This window comes from Hippocampus guttulatus, unplaced genomic scaffold (assembly GCF_054856545.1).
Source record: "Hippocampus guttulatus isolate MCC_2025c unplaced genomic scaffold, RoL_Hgut_1.0 HiC_scaffold_40, whole genome shotgun sequence".
In the NCBI taxonomy this organism is placed as follows: domain Eukaryota; kingdom Metazoa; phylum Chordata; class Actinopteri; order Syngnathiformes; family Syngnathidae; genus Hippocampus; species Hippocampus guttulatus.
The window spans coordinates 90,001-107,500 of NW_028233899.1; positions in this window are offsets into that span (position 1 = coordinate 90,001).

Consider the following 17,500-nt stretch of genomic DNA (forward strand, 5'->3'; position numbering starts at 1 on the left):
CGCCGTCTCGCAGTGAGACATAGGGGGGGGGTCGACCCGCAAGCCGAAGGAGCCTGAACCTCCAAGCGCCGGCGCGGGGGCCGGGGCCGGTGGGGGCCCTCCGAAGGCGGGTCTTAAGTTGCATATCGGTCAGTTTGTGTATGGGTGCGATGTGGAGGGGGACATATTCGAAAGTGCGGAGCTCCGCCGTCAGAGGCCGGGTTTTCGCCCGGGGTATCCGCCCCGGGCGCCTCTCGGGCGGCCTTCCCAACTGCCGTCGACCGCCCGGAGGGGGAAACAGAAAATATTCGAAAGTGCGGAGCTCCGCCGTCAGAGGCCGGGTTTTCGCACGGGGTATCCGCCCCGGGCGCCTCTCGGGCGGCCTTCCCAACTGCCGTCGACCGCCCGGAGGGGGAAACAGAAAATATTCGAAAGTGCGGAGCTCCGCCGTCAGAGGCCGGGTTTTCGCACGGGGTATCCGCCCCGGGCGCCTCTCGGGCGGCCTTCCCAACTGCCGTCGACCGCCCGGAGGGGGAAACAGAAAATATTCGAAAGTGCGGAGCTCCGCCGTCAGAGGCCGGGTTTTCGCACGGGGTATCCGCCCCGGGCGCCTCTCGGGCGGCCTTCCCAACTGCCGTCGACCGCCCGGAGGGGGAAACAGAAAATGTTCGAAAGTGCGGAGCTCCGCCGTCAGAGGCCGGGTTTTCGCACGGGGTATCCGCCCCGGGCGCCTCTCGGGCGGCCTTCCCAACTGCCGTCGACCGCCCGGAGGGGGAAACAGAAAATGTTCGAAAGTGCGGAGCTCCGCCGTCAGAGGCCGGGTTTTCGCACGGGGTATCCGCCCCGGGCGCCTCTCGGGCGGCCTTCCCAACTGCCGTCGACCGCCCGGAGGGGGAAACAGAAAATATTCGAAAGTGCGGAGCTCCGCCGTCAGAGGCCGGGTTTTCGCACGGGGTATCCGCCCCGGGCGCCTCTCGGGCGGCCTTCCCAACTGCCGTCGACCGCCCGGAGGGGGAAACAGAAAATATTCGAAAGTGCGGAGCTCCGCCGTCAGAGGCCGGGTTTTCGCACGGGGTATCCGCCCCGGGCGCCTCTCGGGCGGCCTTCCCAACTGCCGTCGACCGCCTGGAGGGGGAAATAGAAAATATTCGATAGTGCGGAGCTCCGCCGTCAGAGGCCGTTCCAGTGCTTTTGGGTGGCTGGAAACACCCTCACGATGGTCTGATTATACTCTTAGGGGCCTCCCCTGTGTCGCCCTGGAGGTCACCCATTCAAAACATGCTCACCTATATACGTTTCGGAAAGTATTTTGGTGAACGCTCACTTTCTAAGCCTTTTAGCCTTCTTGACCCCCTAACTCCCCATATCTGGTTTACCTACTACAGCGCCCCTAACGACCAAAATCGGTACTGCATACCCCTGGTACCCCCGCCATTGAAAATGAATGGGGGAATTTTTTTAATTTCTCAATCCGGCCAGGAGGCCTCTTTTTCGGCCACGCTCGGCCGGCGAGCCGGTCCGCTCTTTACCCCTGGTACCCCCAGCCCTACCCCTGGTACCTCCCCCATTGAAAATGAATGGCGACCCCTGGTACCCCCAGCAACACCCCTGGTACCCTCAGCCTTACCCCTGGTACCCTCAGCTCAACCCCTGGTACCCCCAGCCTAACCCCTGGTACCCTCAGCGGCACCCCTGGTACCCTCAGCAACACCCCTGGTACCCCCAGCCAGCTTCGCCCCTGGTACCCTCAGCCTTACCCCTGGTACCCTCAGCCCAACCCCTGGTACCCTCAGCCCAACCCCTGGTACCCCCAGCCAGCTTCGCCCCTGGTACCCTCAGCCTTACCCCTGGTACCCCCAGCCTTACCCCTGGTACCTCCAGCCTAACCCCTGGTACCTCCAGCCTTACCCCTGGTACCTCCAGCCTTACCCCTGGTACCTCCAGCCTTACCCCTGGTACCTCCAGCCGTACCCCTGGTACCCTCAGCCTTACCCCTGGTACCCTCAGCCTTACCCCTGGTACCCTCAGCCTTACCCCTGGTACCCTCAGCCGCACCCCTGGTACCCTCAGCGGCACCCCTGGTACCCTCAGCCTTACCCCTGGTACCCTCAGCCGCACCCCTGGTACCCTCAGCGGCACCCCTGGTACCCTCAGCGGCACCCCTGGTACCCTCAGCCGTACCCCTGGTACCCTCAGCCGAACCCCTGGTACCCTCAGCGGCACCCCTGGTACCCTCAGCGGCACCCCTGGTACCCTCAGCGGCACCCCTGGTACCCTCAGCCGTACCCCTGGTACCCTCAGCGGCACCCCTGGTACCCTCAGCGGCACCCCTGGTACCCTCAGCTGCACCCCTGGTACCCTCAGCGGCACCCCTGGTACCCTCAGCGGCACCCCTGGTACCTCCGCCATTGAAAATGAATGGGCGGCCTTCCCACCTGCCGTCAGCCGCCCGGAGGGGGAAATAGAAAATATTCGAAAGTGCGGAGCTCCGCCGTCAGAGGCCGGCTTTTCGCCCGGGGTATCCGCCCCGGGGCGCCTCTCGGGCGACCTTCCCAACTGCCGTCGGCCGCCCGGAGGGGGAAATAGAAAATATTCGAAAGTGCGGAGCTCCGCCGTCAGAGGCCGGCTTTTCGCCCGAGGTATCCGCCCCGGGGCGCCTCTCGGGCGGCCTTCCCAACTGCCGTCGGCCGCCCGGAGGGGGAAATAGAAAATATTCGAAAGTGCGGAGCTCCGCCGTCAGAGGCCGGGTTTTCGCCCGAGGTATCCGCCCCGGGCGCCTCTCGGGCGGCCTTCCCAACTGCCGTCGGCCGCCCGGAGGGGGAAATAGAAAATATTCGAAAGTGCGGAGCTCCGCCGTCAGAGGCCGGCTTTTCGCCCGAGGTATCCGCCCCGGGCGCCTCTCGGGCGGCCTTCCCAACTGCCGTCGGCCGCCCGGAGGGGGAAATAGAAAATATTCGAAAGTGCGGAGCTCCGCCGTCAGAGGCCGGCTTTTCGCCCGGGGTATCCGCCCCGGGGCGCCTCTCGGGCGACCTTCCCAACTGCCGTCGGCCGCCCGGAGGGGGAAATAGAAAATATTCGAAAGTGCGGAGCTCCGCCGTCAGAGGCCGGCTTTTCGCCCGAGGTATCCGCCCCGGGCGCCTCTCGGGCGGCCTTCCCAACTGCCGTCGGCCGCCCGGAGGGGGAAATAGAAAATATTCGAAAGTGCGGAGCTCCGCCGTCAGAGGCCGGCTTTTCGCCCGAGGTATCCGCCCCGGGCGCCTCTCGGGCGGCCTTCCCAACTGCCGTCGGCCGCCCGGAGGGGGAGATAGAAAATATTCGAAAGTGCGGAGCTCCGCCGTCAGAGGCCGGCTTTTCGCCCGAGGTATCCGCCCCGGGCGCCTCTCGGGCGGCCTTCCCAACTGCCGTCGACCGCCCGGAGGGGGAAATAGAAAATATTCGAAAGTGCGGAGCTCCGCCGTCAGAGGCCGGCTTTTCGCCCGAGGTATCCGCCCCGGGCGCCTCTCGGGCGGCCTTCCCAACTGCCGTCGACCGCCCGGAGGGGGAGATAGAAAATATTCGAAAGTGCGGAGCTCCGCCGTCAGAGGCCGGCTCCACGCTTCATTCATCCGACCGAGACGCCTCTCCGCCGGCCACACTCGGCTGCGGGGCCGGCCCGCTCTCCGCCATTGAAAATGAATGGGGGGCATTTTCTCATGCTTTCAATCCGCCTAAGAGGCATCTTTCCCGGCCAACTTTGTGCCCCTGGTACCTCCAGCATCGAGAAAGCATGGTGACTCGTCCGACACATGCCCCCCTATATACGTTTCGGAAAGTATTTTGGTGAACGGTCACTTTCTAAGCCTTTCGCCTTCTTGACCCCCTAACTCCGCATATCTGGTTTACCTACTACAGCGCCCCTAACGACCAAAATCGGTACTGCTACCCCTGGTACCCCCGCCATTGAAAATGAATGGGGGAATTTTTTTAATCCCCCAGGCCGGCCAGGAGGCCCCTTTCCCGGCCAAACTCGCACGCTGGGCCGGCCCGCTCTTTACCCCTGGTACCCCCGCCATTGAAAATGAATGGGGGAATTTTTTTCAATCTCCCAGGCCGGCCAGGAGGGCTCTTTCCCGGCCACACTCGCACGCCGGGCCGGCCCGCTCTTTACCCCTGGTACCCCCAGCTCTACCCCTGGTACCCCCGCCATTGAAAATGAATGGGGGAATTTTTTCAATCTCCCAATCCGACCAAGAGGCCTCTTTTCCGGCCAAACTCGCACGCCGGGCCGGCCCGCTCTTTACCCCTGGTACCCCCAGCTCTACCCCTGGTACCCCCGCCATTGAAAATGAATGGGGGAATTTTTTCAATCTCCCAATCCGACCAAGAGGCCTCTTTTCCGGCCAAACTCGCACGCCGGGCCGGCCCGCTCTTTACCCCTGGTACCCCCAGCTCTACCCCTGGTACCCCCGCCATTGAAAATGAATGGGGGAATTTTTTCAATCTCCCAATCCGACCAAGAGGCCTCTTTTCCGGCCAAACTCGCACGCCGGGCCGGCCCGCTCTTTACCCCTGGTACCCCCAGCTCTACCCCTGGTACCCCCGCCATTGAAAATGAATGGGGGAATTTTTTCAATCTCCCACGCCGGCCAAGAGGCCTTTTTCCCGGGCACGCACGCTCGCCGGGCCGGCCCGCTATTATTAAACTCTCACCCCTGCAAGGAGGCCTTTTTCCCGGGCACGCACGCTCGCGGGGCCGGCCCGCTATTATTAAACTCTCACGCCGGCCAAGAGGCCTTTTTCCCGGGCACGCACGCTCGCCGGGCCGGCCCGCTATTATTAAACTCTCACGCCTGCAAGGAGGCCTTTTTCCCGGGCACGCACGCTCGCCGGGCCGGCCCGCTATTATTGAACTCTCACGCCTGCAAGGAGGCCTTTTTCCCGGGCACGCACGCTCGCGGAGCCGGCCCGCTATTATTAAACTCTCACGCCTGCAAGGAGGCCTTTTTCCCGGGCACGCACGCTCGCCGGGCCGGCCCGCTATTATTAAACTCTCACGCCTGCAAGGAGGCCTTTTTCCCGGGCACGCACGCTCGCCGGGCCGGCCCGCTATTATTAAACTCTCACGCCTGCAAGGAGGCCTTTTTCCCGGGCACGCACGCTCGCCGGGCCGGCCCGCTATTATTAAACTCTCACGCCTGCAAGGAGGCCTTTTTCCCGGGCACGCACGCTCGCCGGGCCGGCCCGCTATTATTAAACTCTCACGCCGGCCAAGAGGCCCTTTTCCCGGGCACGCACGCTCGATGAGCCGGCCCGCTATTATTAAACTCTCACGCCGGCCAAGAGGCCCTTTTCCCGGGCACGCACGCTCGATGAGCCGGCCCGCTATTATTAAACTCTCACGCCGGCCAAGAGGCCCTTTTCCCGGGCACGCACGCTCGCCGAGCCGGCCCGCTATTATTAAACTCTCACGCCGGCCAAGAGGCCTTTTTCCCGGCCACGCACGCTCGCGGAGCCGGCCCGCTATTATTAAACTCTCACGCCTGCAAGGAGGCCTTTTTCCCGGGCACGCACGCTCGCCGGGCCGGCCCGCTATTATTAAACTCTCACGCCTGCAAGGAGGCCTTTTTCCCGGGCACGCACGCTCGCCGGGCCGGCCCGCTATTATTAAACTCTCACGCCGGCCAAGAGGCCCTTTTCCCGGGCACGCACGCTCGATGAGCCGGCCCGCTATTATTAAACTCTCACGCCGGCCAAGAGGCCCTTTTCCCGGGCACGCACGCTCGCAGAGCCGGCCCGCTATTATTAAACTCTCACGCCGGCCAGGAGGCCTTTTTCCCGGGCACGCACGCTCGCCGTGCAGGCCCGCCATTTGCCTACCACACCGCCGTCTGGCGGACACCAAGCGGTACCGCCGACCCCTCCCGTTGAAAATGAATGGGGGATTTTTTTTTTCAATCCCCCAAGCCGGCCAAGAGGCCTTTTTCCCGGGCACGCACGCTCGATGAGCCGGCCCGCTATTATTAAACTCTCACGCCGGCCAAGAGGCCCTTTTCCCGGGCACGCACGCTCGATGAGCCGGCCCGCTATTATTAAACGCTCACGCCTGCAAGGAGGCCTTTTTCCCGGGCACGCACGCTCGCCGGGCCGGCCCGCTATTATTAAACGCTCAGGCCGGCCAAGAGGCCCTTTTCCCGGGCACGCACGCTCGCAGAGCCGGTCCGCTATTATTAAACGCTCACGCCTGCAAGGAGGCCTTTTTCCCGGGCACGCACGCTCGCCGGGCCGGCCAGCTATTATTAAACTCTCACCCCTGCAAGGAGGCCTTTTTCCCGGGCACGCACGCTCGCGGGGCCGGCCCGCTATTATTAAACTCTCACGCCGGCCAAGAGGCCCTTTTCCCGGGCACGCACGCTCGCCGAGCCGGCCCGCTATTATTAAACTCTCACGCCTGCAAGGAGGCCCTTTTCCCGGGCACGCACGCTCGCGGGGCCGGCCCGCTATTATTAAACGCTCAGGCCGGCCAAGAGGCCCTTTTCCCGGGCACGCACGCTCGATGAGCCGGCCCGCTATTATTAAACGCTCAGGCCGGCCAAGAGGCCCTTTTCCCGGGCACGCACGCTCGCAGAGCCGGCCCGCTATTATTAAACTCTCACGCCTGCAAGGAGGCCCTTTTCCCGGGCACGCACGCTCGATGAGCCGGCCCGCTATTATTAAACTCTCACGCCTGCAAGGAGGCCTTTTTCCCGGGCACGCACGCTCGCCGGGCCGGCCCGCTATTATTAAACTCTCACGCCGGCCAAGAGGCCTTTTTCCCGTGCACGCACGCTCGCCGAGCCGGCCCGCTATTATTAAACTCTCACGCCTGCAAGGAGGCCTTTTTCCCGGGCACGCACGCTCGCCGGGCCGGCCCGCTATTATTAAACTCTCACGCCTGCAAGGAGGCCTTTTTCCCGGGCACGCACGCTCGCCGGGCCGGCCCGCTATTATTAAACGCTCACGCCTGCAAGGAGGCCTTTTTCCCGGGCACGCACGCTCGCCGGGCCGGCCCGCTATTATTAAACTCTCACGCCGGCCAAGAGGCCCTTTTCCCGGGCACGCACGCTCGATGAGCCGGCCCGCTATTATTAAACGCTCACGCCTGCAAGGAGGCCTTTTTCCCGGGCACGCACGCTCGCCGGGCCGGCCCGCTATTATTAAAACTCTCACGCCGGCCAAGAGGCCTTTTTCCCGGGCACGCACGCTCTCCGGGCCGGCCCGCTATTATTAAACTCTCACGCCTGCAAGGAGGCCTTTTTCCCGGGCACGCACGCTCGCCGTGCAGGCCCGCCATTTGCCTACCACACCGCCGTCTGGCGGACACCAAGCGGTACCGCCGACCCCTCCCGTTGAAAATGAATGGGGGATTTTTTTTCAATCCCCCAAGCCGGCCAAGAGGCCTTTTTCCCGGGCACGCACGCTCGCCGGGCCGGCCCGCTATTATTAAACGCTCAGGCCGGCCAAGAGGCCCTTTTCCCGGGCACGCACGCTCGCAGAGCCGGTCCGCTATTATTAAACGCTCACGCCTGCAAGGAGGCCTTTTTCCCGGGCACGCACGCTCGCCGGGCCGGCCAGCTATTATTAAACTCTCACCCCTGCAAGGAGGCCTTTTTCCCGGGCACGCACGCTCGCGGGGCCGGCCCGCTATTATTAAACTCTCACGCCGGCCAAGAGGCCCTTTTCCCGGGCACGCACGCTCGCCGAGCCGGCCCGCTATTATTAAACTCTCACGCCTGCAAGGAGGCCCTTTTCCCGGGCACGCACGCTCGATGAGCCGGCCCGCTATTATTAAACTCTCACGCCTGCAAGGAGGCCTTTTTCCCGGGCACGCACGCTCGCGGGGCCGGCCCGCTATTATTAAACGCTCAGGCCGGCCAAGAGGCCCTTTTCCCGGGCACGCACGCTCGATGAGCCGGCCCGCTATTATTAAACGCTCAGGCCGGCCAAGAGGCCCTTTTCCCGGGCACGCACGCTCGCAGAGCCGGCCCGCTATTATTAAACTCTCACGCCTGCAAGGAGGCCCTTTTCCCGGGCACGCACGCTCGATGAGCCGGCCCGCTATTATTAAACTCTCACGCCTGCAAGGAGGCCTTTTTCCCGGGCACGCACGCTCGCCGGGCCGGCCCGCTATTATTAAACTCTCACGCCGGCCAAGAGGCCTTTTTCCCGTGCACGCACGCTCGCCGAGCCGGCCCGCTATTATTAAACTCTCACGCCTGCAAGGAGGCCTTTTTCCCGGGCACGCACGCTCGCCGGGCCGGCCCGCTATTATTAAACTCTCACGCCTGCAAGGAGGCCTTTTTCCCGGGCACGCACGCTCGCCGGGCCGGCCCGCTATTATTAAACGCTCACGCCTGCAAGGAGGCCTTTTTCCCGGGCACGCACGCTCGCCGGGCCGGCCCGCTATTATTAAACTCTCACGCCGGCCAAGAGGCCCTTTTCCCGGGCACGCACGCTCGATGAGCCGGCCCGCTATTATTAAACTCTCACGCCGGCCAAGAGGCCTTTTTCCCGGGCACGCACGCTCGCCGAGCCGGCCCGCCTTTTGCCTACCACACCGCCGTCTGGCGGACACCGACCCCTGGTACATCTGCCATTGAAAATGAATGGGGGAATTTTTTCAAACTCCCAATCCGAGCAAGAGGCCCCTTTTCCGGCCACACTCGCCCGCCGGGCCGGCCCGCTCTTTACCCCTGGTACCCCCAGCAACACCCCTGGTACCCCCAGCCTTGCCCCTGGTACCTCCCCCATTGAAAATGAATGGTGACCCCTGGTACCCCCAGCAACACCCCTGGTACCCTCAACCTTACCCCTGGTACCCTCAGCTGCACCCCTGGTACCCTCAGCCTTACCCCTGGTACCCCCAGCCAGCTTCGCCCCTGGTACCCCCAGCCTTGCCCCTGGTACCTCCGCCATTGAAAATGAATGGGGGAATTTTTTCAAACTCCCAATACGACCAAGAGGCCCCTTTTCCGGCCAAACTCGCACGCCGGGCCGGCCCGCTCTTTACCCCTGGTACCCCCAGCTCTACCCCTGGTACCCCCGCCATTGAAAATGAATGGGGGAATTTTTTCAAACTCCCAATCCGACCAAGAGGCCCCTTTTCCGGCCACACTCGCCCGCCGGGCCGGCCCGCTCTTTACCCCTGGTACCCTCAGCCTTACCCCTGGTACCCCCAGCGGCACCCCTGGTACCCTCAGCCTTACCCCTGGTACCCCCAGCGGCACCCCTGGTACCTCCAGCCCTACCCCTGGTACCCTCAGCGGCACCCCTGGTACCCTCAGCGGCACCCCTGGTACCCCCAGCGGCACCCCTGGTACCCTCAGCGGCACCCCTGGTACCCTCAGCCTTACCCCTGGTACCCCCAGCGGCACCCCTGGTACCCTCAGCCTTACCCCTGGTACCTCCGCCATTGAAAATGAATGGGCGGCCTTCCCACCTGCCGTCAGCCGCCCGGAGGGGGAAATAGAAAATATTCGAAAGTGCGGAGCTCCGCCGTCAGAGGCCGGCTTTTCGCCCGGGGTATCCGCCCCGGGGCGCCTCTCGGGCGACCTTCCCAACTGCCGTCGGCCGCCCGGAGGGGGAAATAGAAAATATTCGAAAGTGCGGAGCTCCGCCGTCAGAGGCCGGCTTTTCGCCCGAGGTATCCGCCCCGGGGCGCCTCTCGGGCGGCCTTCCCAACTGCCGTCGGCCGCCCGGAGGGGGAAATAGAAAATATTCGAAAGTGCGGAGCTCCGCCGTCAGAGGCCGGGTTTTCGCCCGAGGTATCCGCCCCGGGCGCCTCTCGGGCGGCCTTCCCAACTGCCGTCGGCCGCCCGGAGGGGGAAATAGAAAATATTCGAAAGTGCGGAGCTCCGCCGTCAGAGGCCGGCTTTTCGCCCGAGGTATCCGCCCCGGGCGCCTCTCGGGCGGCCTTCCCAACTGCCGTCGGCCGCCCGGAGGGGGAAATAGAAAATATTCGAAAGTGCGGAGCTCCGCCGTCAGAGGCCGGCTTTTCGCCCGGGGTATCCGCCCCGGGGCGCCTCTCGGGCGACCTTCCCAACTGCCGTCGGCCGCCCGGAGGGGGAAATAGAAAATATTCGAAAGTGCGGAGCTCCGCCGTCAGAGGCCGGCTTTTCGCCCGAGGTATCCGCCCCGGGCGCCTCTCGGGCGGCCTTCCCAACTGCCGTCGGCCGCCCGGAGGGGGAAATAGAAAATATTCGAAAGTGCGGAGCTCCGCCGTCAGAGGCCGGCTTTTCGCCCGAGGTATCCGCCCCGGGCGCCTCTCGGGCGGCCTTCCCAACTGCCGTCGGCCGCCCGGAGGGGGAGATAGAAAATATTCGAAAGTGCGGAGCTCCGCCGTCAGAGGCCGGCTTTTCGCCCGAGGTATCCGCCCCGGGCGCCTCTCGGGCGGCCTTCCCAACTGCCGTCGACCGCCCGGAGGGGGAAATAGAAAATATTCGAAAGTGCGGAGCTCCGCCGTCAGAGGCCGGCTTTTCGCCCGAGGTATCCGCCCCGGGCGCCTCTCGGGCGGCCTTCCCAACTGCCGTCGACCGCCCGGAGGGGGAGATAGAAAATATTCGAAAGTGCGGAGCTCCGCCGTCAGAGGCCGGCTCCACGCTTCATTCATCCGACCGAGACGCCTCTCCGCCGGCCACACTCGGCTGCGGGGCCGGCCCGCTCTCCGCCATTGAAAATGAATGGGGGGCATTTTCTCATGCTTTCAATCCGCCTAAGAGGCATCTTTCCCGGCCAACTTTGTGCCCCTGGTACCTCCAGCATCGAGAAAGCATGGTGACTCGTCCGACACATGCCCCCCTATATACGTTTCGGAAAGTATTTTGGTGAACGGTCACTTTCTAAGCCTTTCGCCTTCTTGACCCCCTAACTCCGCATATCTGGTTTACCTACTACAGCGCCCCTAACGACCAAAATCGGTACTGCTACCCCTGGTACCCCCGCCATTGAAAATGAATGGGGGAATTTTTTTAATCCCCCAGGCCGGCCAGGAGGCCCCTTTCCCGGCCAAACTCGCACGCTGGGCCGGCCCGCTCTTTACCCCTGGTACCCCCGCCATTGAAAATGAATGGGGGAATTTTTTTCAATCTCCCAGGCCGGCCAGGAGGGCTCTTTCCCGGCCACACTCGCACGCCGGGCCGGCCCGCTCTTTACCCCTGGTACCCCCAGCTCTACCCCTGGTACCCCCGCCATTGAAAATGAATGGGGGAATTTTTTCAATCTCCCAATCCGACCAAGAGGCCTCTTTTCCGGCCAAACTCGCACGCCGGGCCGGCCCGCTCTTTACCCCTGGTACCCCCAGCTCTACCCCTGGTACCCCCGCCATTGAAAATGAATGGGGGAATTTTTTCAATCTCCCAATCCGACCAAGAGGCCTCTTTTCCGGCCAAACTCGCACGCCGGGCCGGCCCGCTCTTTACCCCTGGTACCCCCAGCTCTACCCCTGGTACCCCCGCCATTGAAAATGAATGGGGGAATTTTTTCAATCTCCCAATCCGACCAAGAGGCCTCTTTTCCGGCCAAACTCGCACGCCGGGCCGGCCCGCTCTTTACCCCTGGTACCCCCAGCTCTACCCCTGGTACCCCCGCCATTGAAAATGAATGGGGGAATTTTTTCAATCTCCCACGCCGGCCAAGAGGCCTTTTTCCCGGGCACGCACGCTCGCCGGGCCGGCCCGCTATTATTAAACTCTCACCCCTGCAAGGAGGCCTTTTTCCCGGGCACGCACGCTCGCGGGGCCGGCCCGCTATTATTAAACTCTCACGCCGGCCAAGAGGCCTTTTTCCCGGGCACGCACGCTCGCCGGGCCGGCCCGCTATTATTAAACTCTCACGCCTGCAAGGAGGCCTTTTTCCCGGGCACGCACGCTCGCCGGGCCGGCCCGCTATTATTGAACTCTCACGCCTGCAAGGAGGCCTTTTTCCCGGGCACGCACGCTCGCGGAGCCGGCCCGCTATTATTAAACTCTCACGCCTGCAAGGAGGCCTTTTTCCCGGGCACGCACGCTCGCCGGGCCGGCCCGCTATTATTAAACTCTCACGCCTGCAAGGAGGCCTTTTTCCCGGGCACGCACGCTCGCCGGGCCGGCCCGCTATTATTAAACTCTCACGCCTGCAAGGAGGCCTTTTTCCCGGGCACGCACGCTCGCCGGGCCGGCCCGCTATTATTAAACTCTCACGCCTGCAAGGAGGCCTTTTTCCCGGGCACGCACGCTCGCCGGGCCGGCCCGCTATTATTAAACTCTCACGCCGGCCAAGAGGCCCTTTTCCCGGGCACGCACGCTCGATGAGCCGGCCCGCTATTATTAAACTCTCACGCCGGCCAAGAGGCCCTTTTCCCGGGCACGCACGCTCGATGAGCCGGCCCGCTATTATTAAACTCTCACGCCGGCCAAGAGGCCCTTTTCCCGGGCACGCACGCTCGCCGAGCCGGCCCGCTATTATTAAACTCTCACGCCGGCCAAGAGGCCTTTTTCCCGGCCACGCACGCTCGCGGAGCCGGCCCGCTATTATTAAACTCTCACGCCTGCAAGGAGGCCTTTTTCCCGGGCACGCACGCTCGCCGGGCCGGCCCGCTATTATTAAACTCTCACGCCTGCAAGGAGGCCTTTTTCCCGGGCACGCACGCTCGCCGGGCCGGCCCGCTATTATTAAACTCTCACGCCGGCCAAGAGGCCCTTTTCCCGGGCACGCACGCTCGATGAGCCGGCCCGCTATTATTAAACTCTCACGCCGGCCAAGAGGCCCTTTTCCCGGGCACGCACGCTCGCCGAGCCGGCCCGCTATTATTAAACTCTCAGGCCCGCTATTATTAAACTCTCACGCCGGCCAAGAGGCCCTTTTCCCGGGCACGCACGCTCGATGAGCCGGCCCGCTATTATTAAACTCTCACGCCTGCAAGGAGGCCTTTTTCCCGGGCACGCACGCTCGCCGAGCCGGCCCGCTATTATTAAACTCTCACGCCGGCCAAGAGGCCCTTTTCCCGGGCACGCACGCTCGCCGAGCCGGCCCGCTATTATTAAACTCTCACGCCGGCCAAGAGGCCTTTTTCCCGGGCACGCACGCTCGCCGAGCCGGCCCGCTATTATTAAACTCTCACGCCGGCCAGGAGGCATTTTTCCCGGGCACGCACGCTCGCCGTGCAGGCCCGCCATTTGCCTACCACACCGCCGTCTGGCGGACACCAAGCGGTACCGCCGACCCCTCCCGTTGAAAATGAATGGGGGATTTTTTTTTCAATCCCCCAAGCCGGCCAAGAGGCCTTTTTCCCGGGCACGCACGCTCGATGAGCCGGCCCGCTATTATTAAACTCTCACGCCTGCAAGGAGGCCTTTTTCCCGGGCACGCACGCTCGCAGAGCCGGCCCGCTATTATTAAACTCTCACGCCGGCCAGGAGGCATTTTTCCCGGGCACGCACGCTCGCCGTGCAGGCCCGCCATTTGCCTACCACACCGCCGTCTGGCGGACACCAAGCGGTACCGCCGACCCCTCCCGTTGAAAATGAATGGGGGATTTTTTTTTCAATCCCCCAAGCCGGCCAAGAGGCCTTTTTCCCGGGCACGCACGCTCGATGAGCCGGCCCGCTATTATTAAACTCTCACGCCGGCCAAGAGGCCCTTTTCCCGGGCACGCACGCTCGATGAGCCGGCCCGCTATTATTAAACACTCACGCCTGCAAGGAGGCCTTTTTCCCGGGCACGCACGCTCGCCGGGCCGGCCCGCTATTATTAAACTCTCACGCCGGCCAAGAGGCCTTTTTCCCGGGCACGCACGCTCGATGAGCCGGCCCGCTATTATTAAACTCTTACGCCTGCAAGGAGGCCTTTTTCCCGGGCACGCACGCTCGCCGAGCCGGCCCGCTATTATTAAACTCTCACGCCTGCAAGGAGGCCTTTTTCCCGGGCACGCACGCTCGCAGAGCCGGCCCGCTATTATTAAACTCTCACGCCGGCCAGGAGGCCTTTTTCCCGGGCACGCACGCTCGCCGTGCAGGCCCGCCATTTGCCTACCACACCGCCGTCTGGCGGACACCAAGCGGTACCGCCGACCCCTCCCGTTGAAAATGAATGGGGGATTTTTTTTTTCAATCCCCCAAGCCGGCCAAGAGGCCTTTTTCCCGGGCACGCACGCTCGATGAGCCGGCCCGCTATTATTAAACTCTCACGCCGGCCAAGAGGCCCTTTTCCCGGGCACGCACGCTCGATGAGCCGGCCCGCTATTATTAAACGCTCACGCCTGCAAGGAGGCCTTTTTCCCGGGCACGCACGCTCGCCGGGCCGGCCCGCTATTATTAAACTCTCACGCCGGCCAAGAGGCCCTTTTCCCGGGCACGCACGCTCGCCGAGCCGGCCCGCTATTATTAAACTCTCACGCCTGCAAGGAGGCCCTTTTCCCGGGCACGCACGCTCGATGAGCCGGCCCGCTATTATTAAACTCTCACGCCGGCCAAGAGGCCCTTTTCCCGGGCACGCACGCTCGCCGAGCCGGCCCGCTATTATTAAACTCTCACCCCTGCAAGGAGGCCTTTTTCCCGGGCACGCACGCTCGCGGGGCCGGCCCGCTATTATTAAACTCTCACGCCGGCCAAGAGGCCCTTTTCCCGGGCACGCACGCTCGCCGAGCCGGCCCGCTATTATTAAACTCTCACGCCTGCAAGGAGGCCCTTTTCCCGGGCACGCACGCTCGATGAGCCGGCCCGCTATTATTAAACTCTCACGCCTGCAAGGAGGCCTTTTTCCCGGGCACGCACGCTCGCGGGGCCGGCCCGCTATTATTAAACGCTCAGGCCGGCCAAGAGGCCCTTTTCCCGGGCACGCACGCTCGATGAGCCGGCCCGCTATTATTAAACGCTCAGGCCGGCCAAGAGGCCCTTTTCCCGGGCACGCACGCTCGCAGAGCCGGCCCGCTATTATTAAACTCTCACGCCTGCAAGGAGGCCCTTTTCCCGGGCACGCACGCTCGATGAGCCGGCCCGCTATTATTAAACTCTCACGCCTGCAAGGAGGCCTTTTTCCCGGGCACGCACGCTCGCCGGGCCGGCCCGCTATTATTAAACTCTCACGCCGGCCAAGAGGCCTTTTTCCCGTGCACGCACGCTCGCCGAGCCGGCCCGCTATTATTAAACTCTCACGCCTGCAAGGAGGCCTTTTTCCCGGGCACGCACGCTCGCCGGGCCGGCCCGCTATTATTAAACTCTCACGCCTGCAAGGAGGCCTTTTTCCCGGGCACGCACGCTCGCCGGGCCGGCCCGCTATTATTAAACGCTCACGCCTGCAAGGAGGCCTTTTTCCCGGGCACGCACGCTCGCCGGGCCGGCCCGCTATTATTAAACTCTCACGCCGGCCAAGAGGCCCTTTTCCCGGGCACGCACGCTCGATGAGCCGGCCCGCTATTATTAAACGCTCACGCCTGCAAGGAGGCCTTTTTCCCGGGCACGCACGCTCGCCGGGCCGGCCCGCTATTATTAAACTCTCACGCCGGCCAAGAGGCCTTTTTCCCGGGCACGCACGCTCTCCGGGCCGGCCCGCTATTATTAAACTCTCACGCCTGCAAGGAGGCCTTTTTCCCGGGCACGCACGCTCGCGGGGCCGGCCCGCTATTATTAAACGCTCAGGCCGGCCAAGAGGCCCTTTTCCCGGGCACGCACGCTCGATGAGCCGGCCCGCTATTATTAAACGCTCAGGCCGGCCAAGAGGCCCTTTTCCCGGGCACGCACGCTCGCAGAGCCGGCCCGCTATTATTAAACTCTCACGCCTGCAAGGAGGCCCTTTTCCCGGGCACGCACGCTCGATGAGCCGGCCCGCTATTATTAAACTCTCACGCCTGCAAGGAGGCCTTTTTCCCGGGCACGCACGCTCGCGGGGCCGGCCCGCTATTATTAAACGCTCAGGCCGGCCAAGAGGCCCTTTTCCCGGGCACGCACGCTCGATGAGCCGGCCCGCTATTATTAAACGCTCAGGCCGGCCAAGAGGCCCTTTTCCCGGGCACGCACGCTCGCAGAGCCGGCCCGCTATTATTAAACTCTCACGCCTGCAAGGAGGCCCTTTTCCCGGGCACGCACGCTCGATGAGCCGGCCCGCTATTATTAAACTCTCACGCCTGCAAGGAGGCCTTTTTCCCGGGCACGCACGCTCGCCGGGCCGGCCCGCTATTATTAAACTCTCACGCCGGCCAAGAGGCCTTTTTCCCGTGCACGCACGCTCGCCGAGCCGGCCCGCTATTATTAAACTCTCACGCCTGCAAGGAGGCCTTTTTCCCGGGCACGCACGCTCGCCGGGCCGGCCCGCTATTATTAAACTCTCACGCCTGCAAGGAGGCCTTTTTCCCGGGCACGCACGCTCGCCGGGCCGGCCCGCTATTATTAAACGCTCACGCCTGCAAGGAGGCCTTTTTCCCGGGCACGCACGCTCGCCGGGCCGGCCCGCTATTATTAAACTCTCACGCCGGCCAAGAGGCCCTTTTCCCGGGCACGCACGCTCGATGAGCCGGCCCGCTATTATTAAACTCTCACGCCGGCCAAGAGGCCTTTTTCCCGGGCACGCACGCTCGCCGAGCCGGCCCGCCTTTTGCCTACCACACCGCCGTCTGGCGGACACCGACCCCTGGTACATCTGCCATTGAAAATGAATGGGGGAATTTTTTCAAACTCCCAATCCGAGCAAGAGGCCCCTTTTCCGGCCACACTCGCCCGCCGGGCCGGCCCGCTCTTTACCCCTGGTACCCCCAGCAACACCCCTGGTACCCCCAGCCTTGCCCCTGGTACCTCCCCCATTGAAAATGAATGGTGACCCCTGGTACCCCCAGCAACACCCCTGGTACCCTCAACCTTACCCCTGGTACCCTCAGCTGCACCCCTGGTACCCTCAGCCTTACCCCTGGTACCCCCAGCCAGCTTCGCCCCTGGTACCCCCAGCCTTGCCCCTGGTACCTCCGCCATTGAAAATGAATGGGGGAATTTTTTCAAACTCCCAATACGACCAAGAGGCCCCTTTTCCGGCCAAACTCGCACGCCGGGCCGGCCCGCTCTTTACCCCTGGTACCCCCAGCTCTACCCCTGGTACCCCCGCCATTGAAAATGAATGGGGGAATTTTTTCAAACTCCCAATCCGACCAAGAGGCCCCTTTTCCGGCCACACTCGCCCGCCGGGCCGGCCCGCTCTTTACCCCTGGTACCCCCAGCCTTGCCCCTGGTACCTCCGCCATTGGAAATGAATGGGGGATTTTTTTCAAACTCCCAATCCGACCGAGAGGCCTCTTTCCCGGCCACACTCGCCCGCCGGGCCGGCCCGCTCTTTACCCCTGGTACCCTCAGCGGCACCCCTGGTACCTCCAGCCCTACCCCTGGTACCCTCAGCGGCACCCCTGGTACCCCCAGCGGCACCCCTGGTACCCTCAGCCTTACCCCTGGTACCCCCAGCGGCACCCCTGGTACCCTCAGCCTTACCCCTGGTACCCCCAGCGGCACCCCTGGTACCTCCAGCCCTACCCCTGGTACCCTCAGCGGCACCC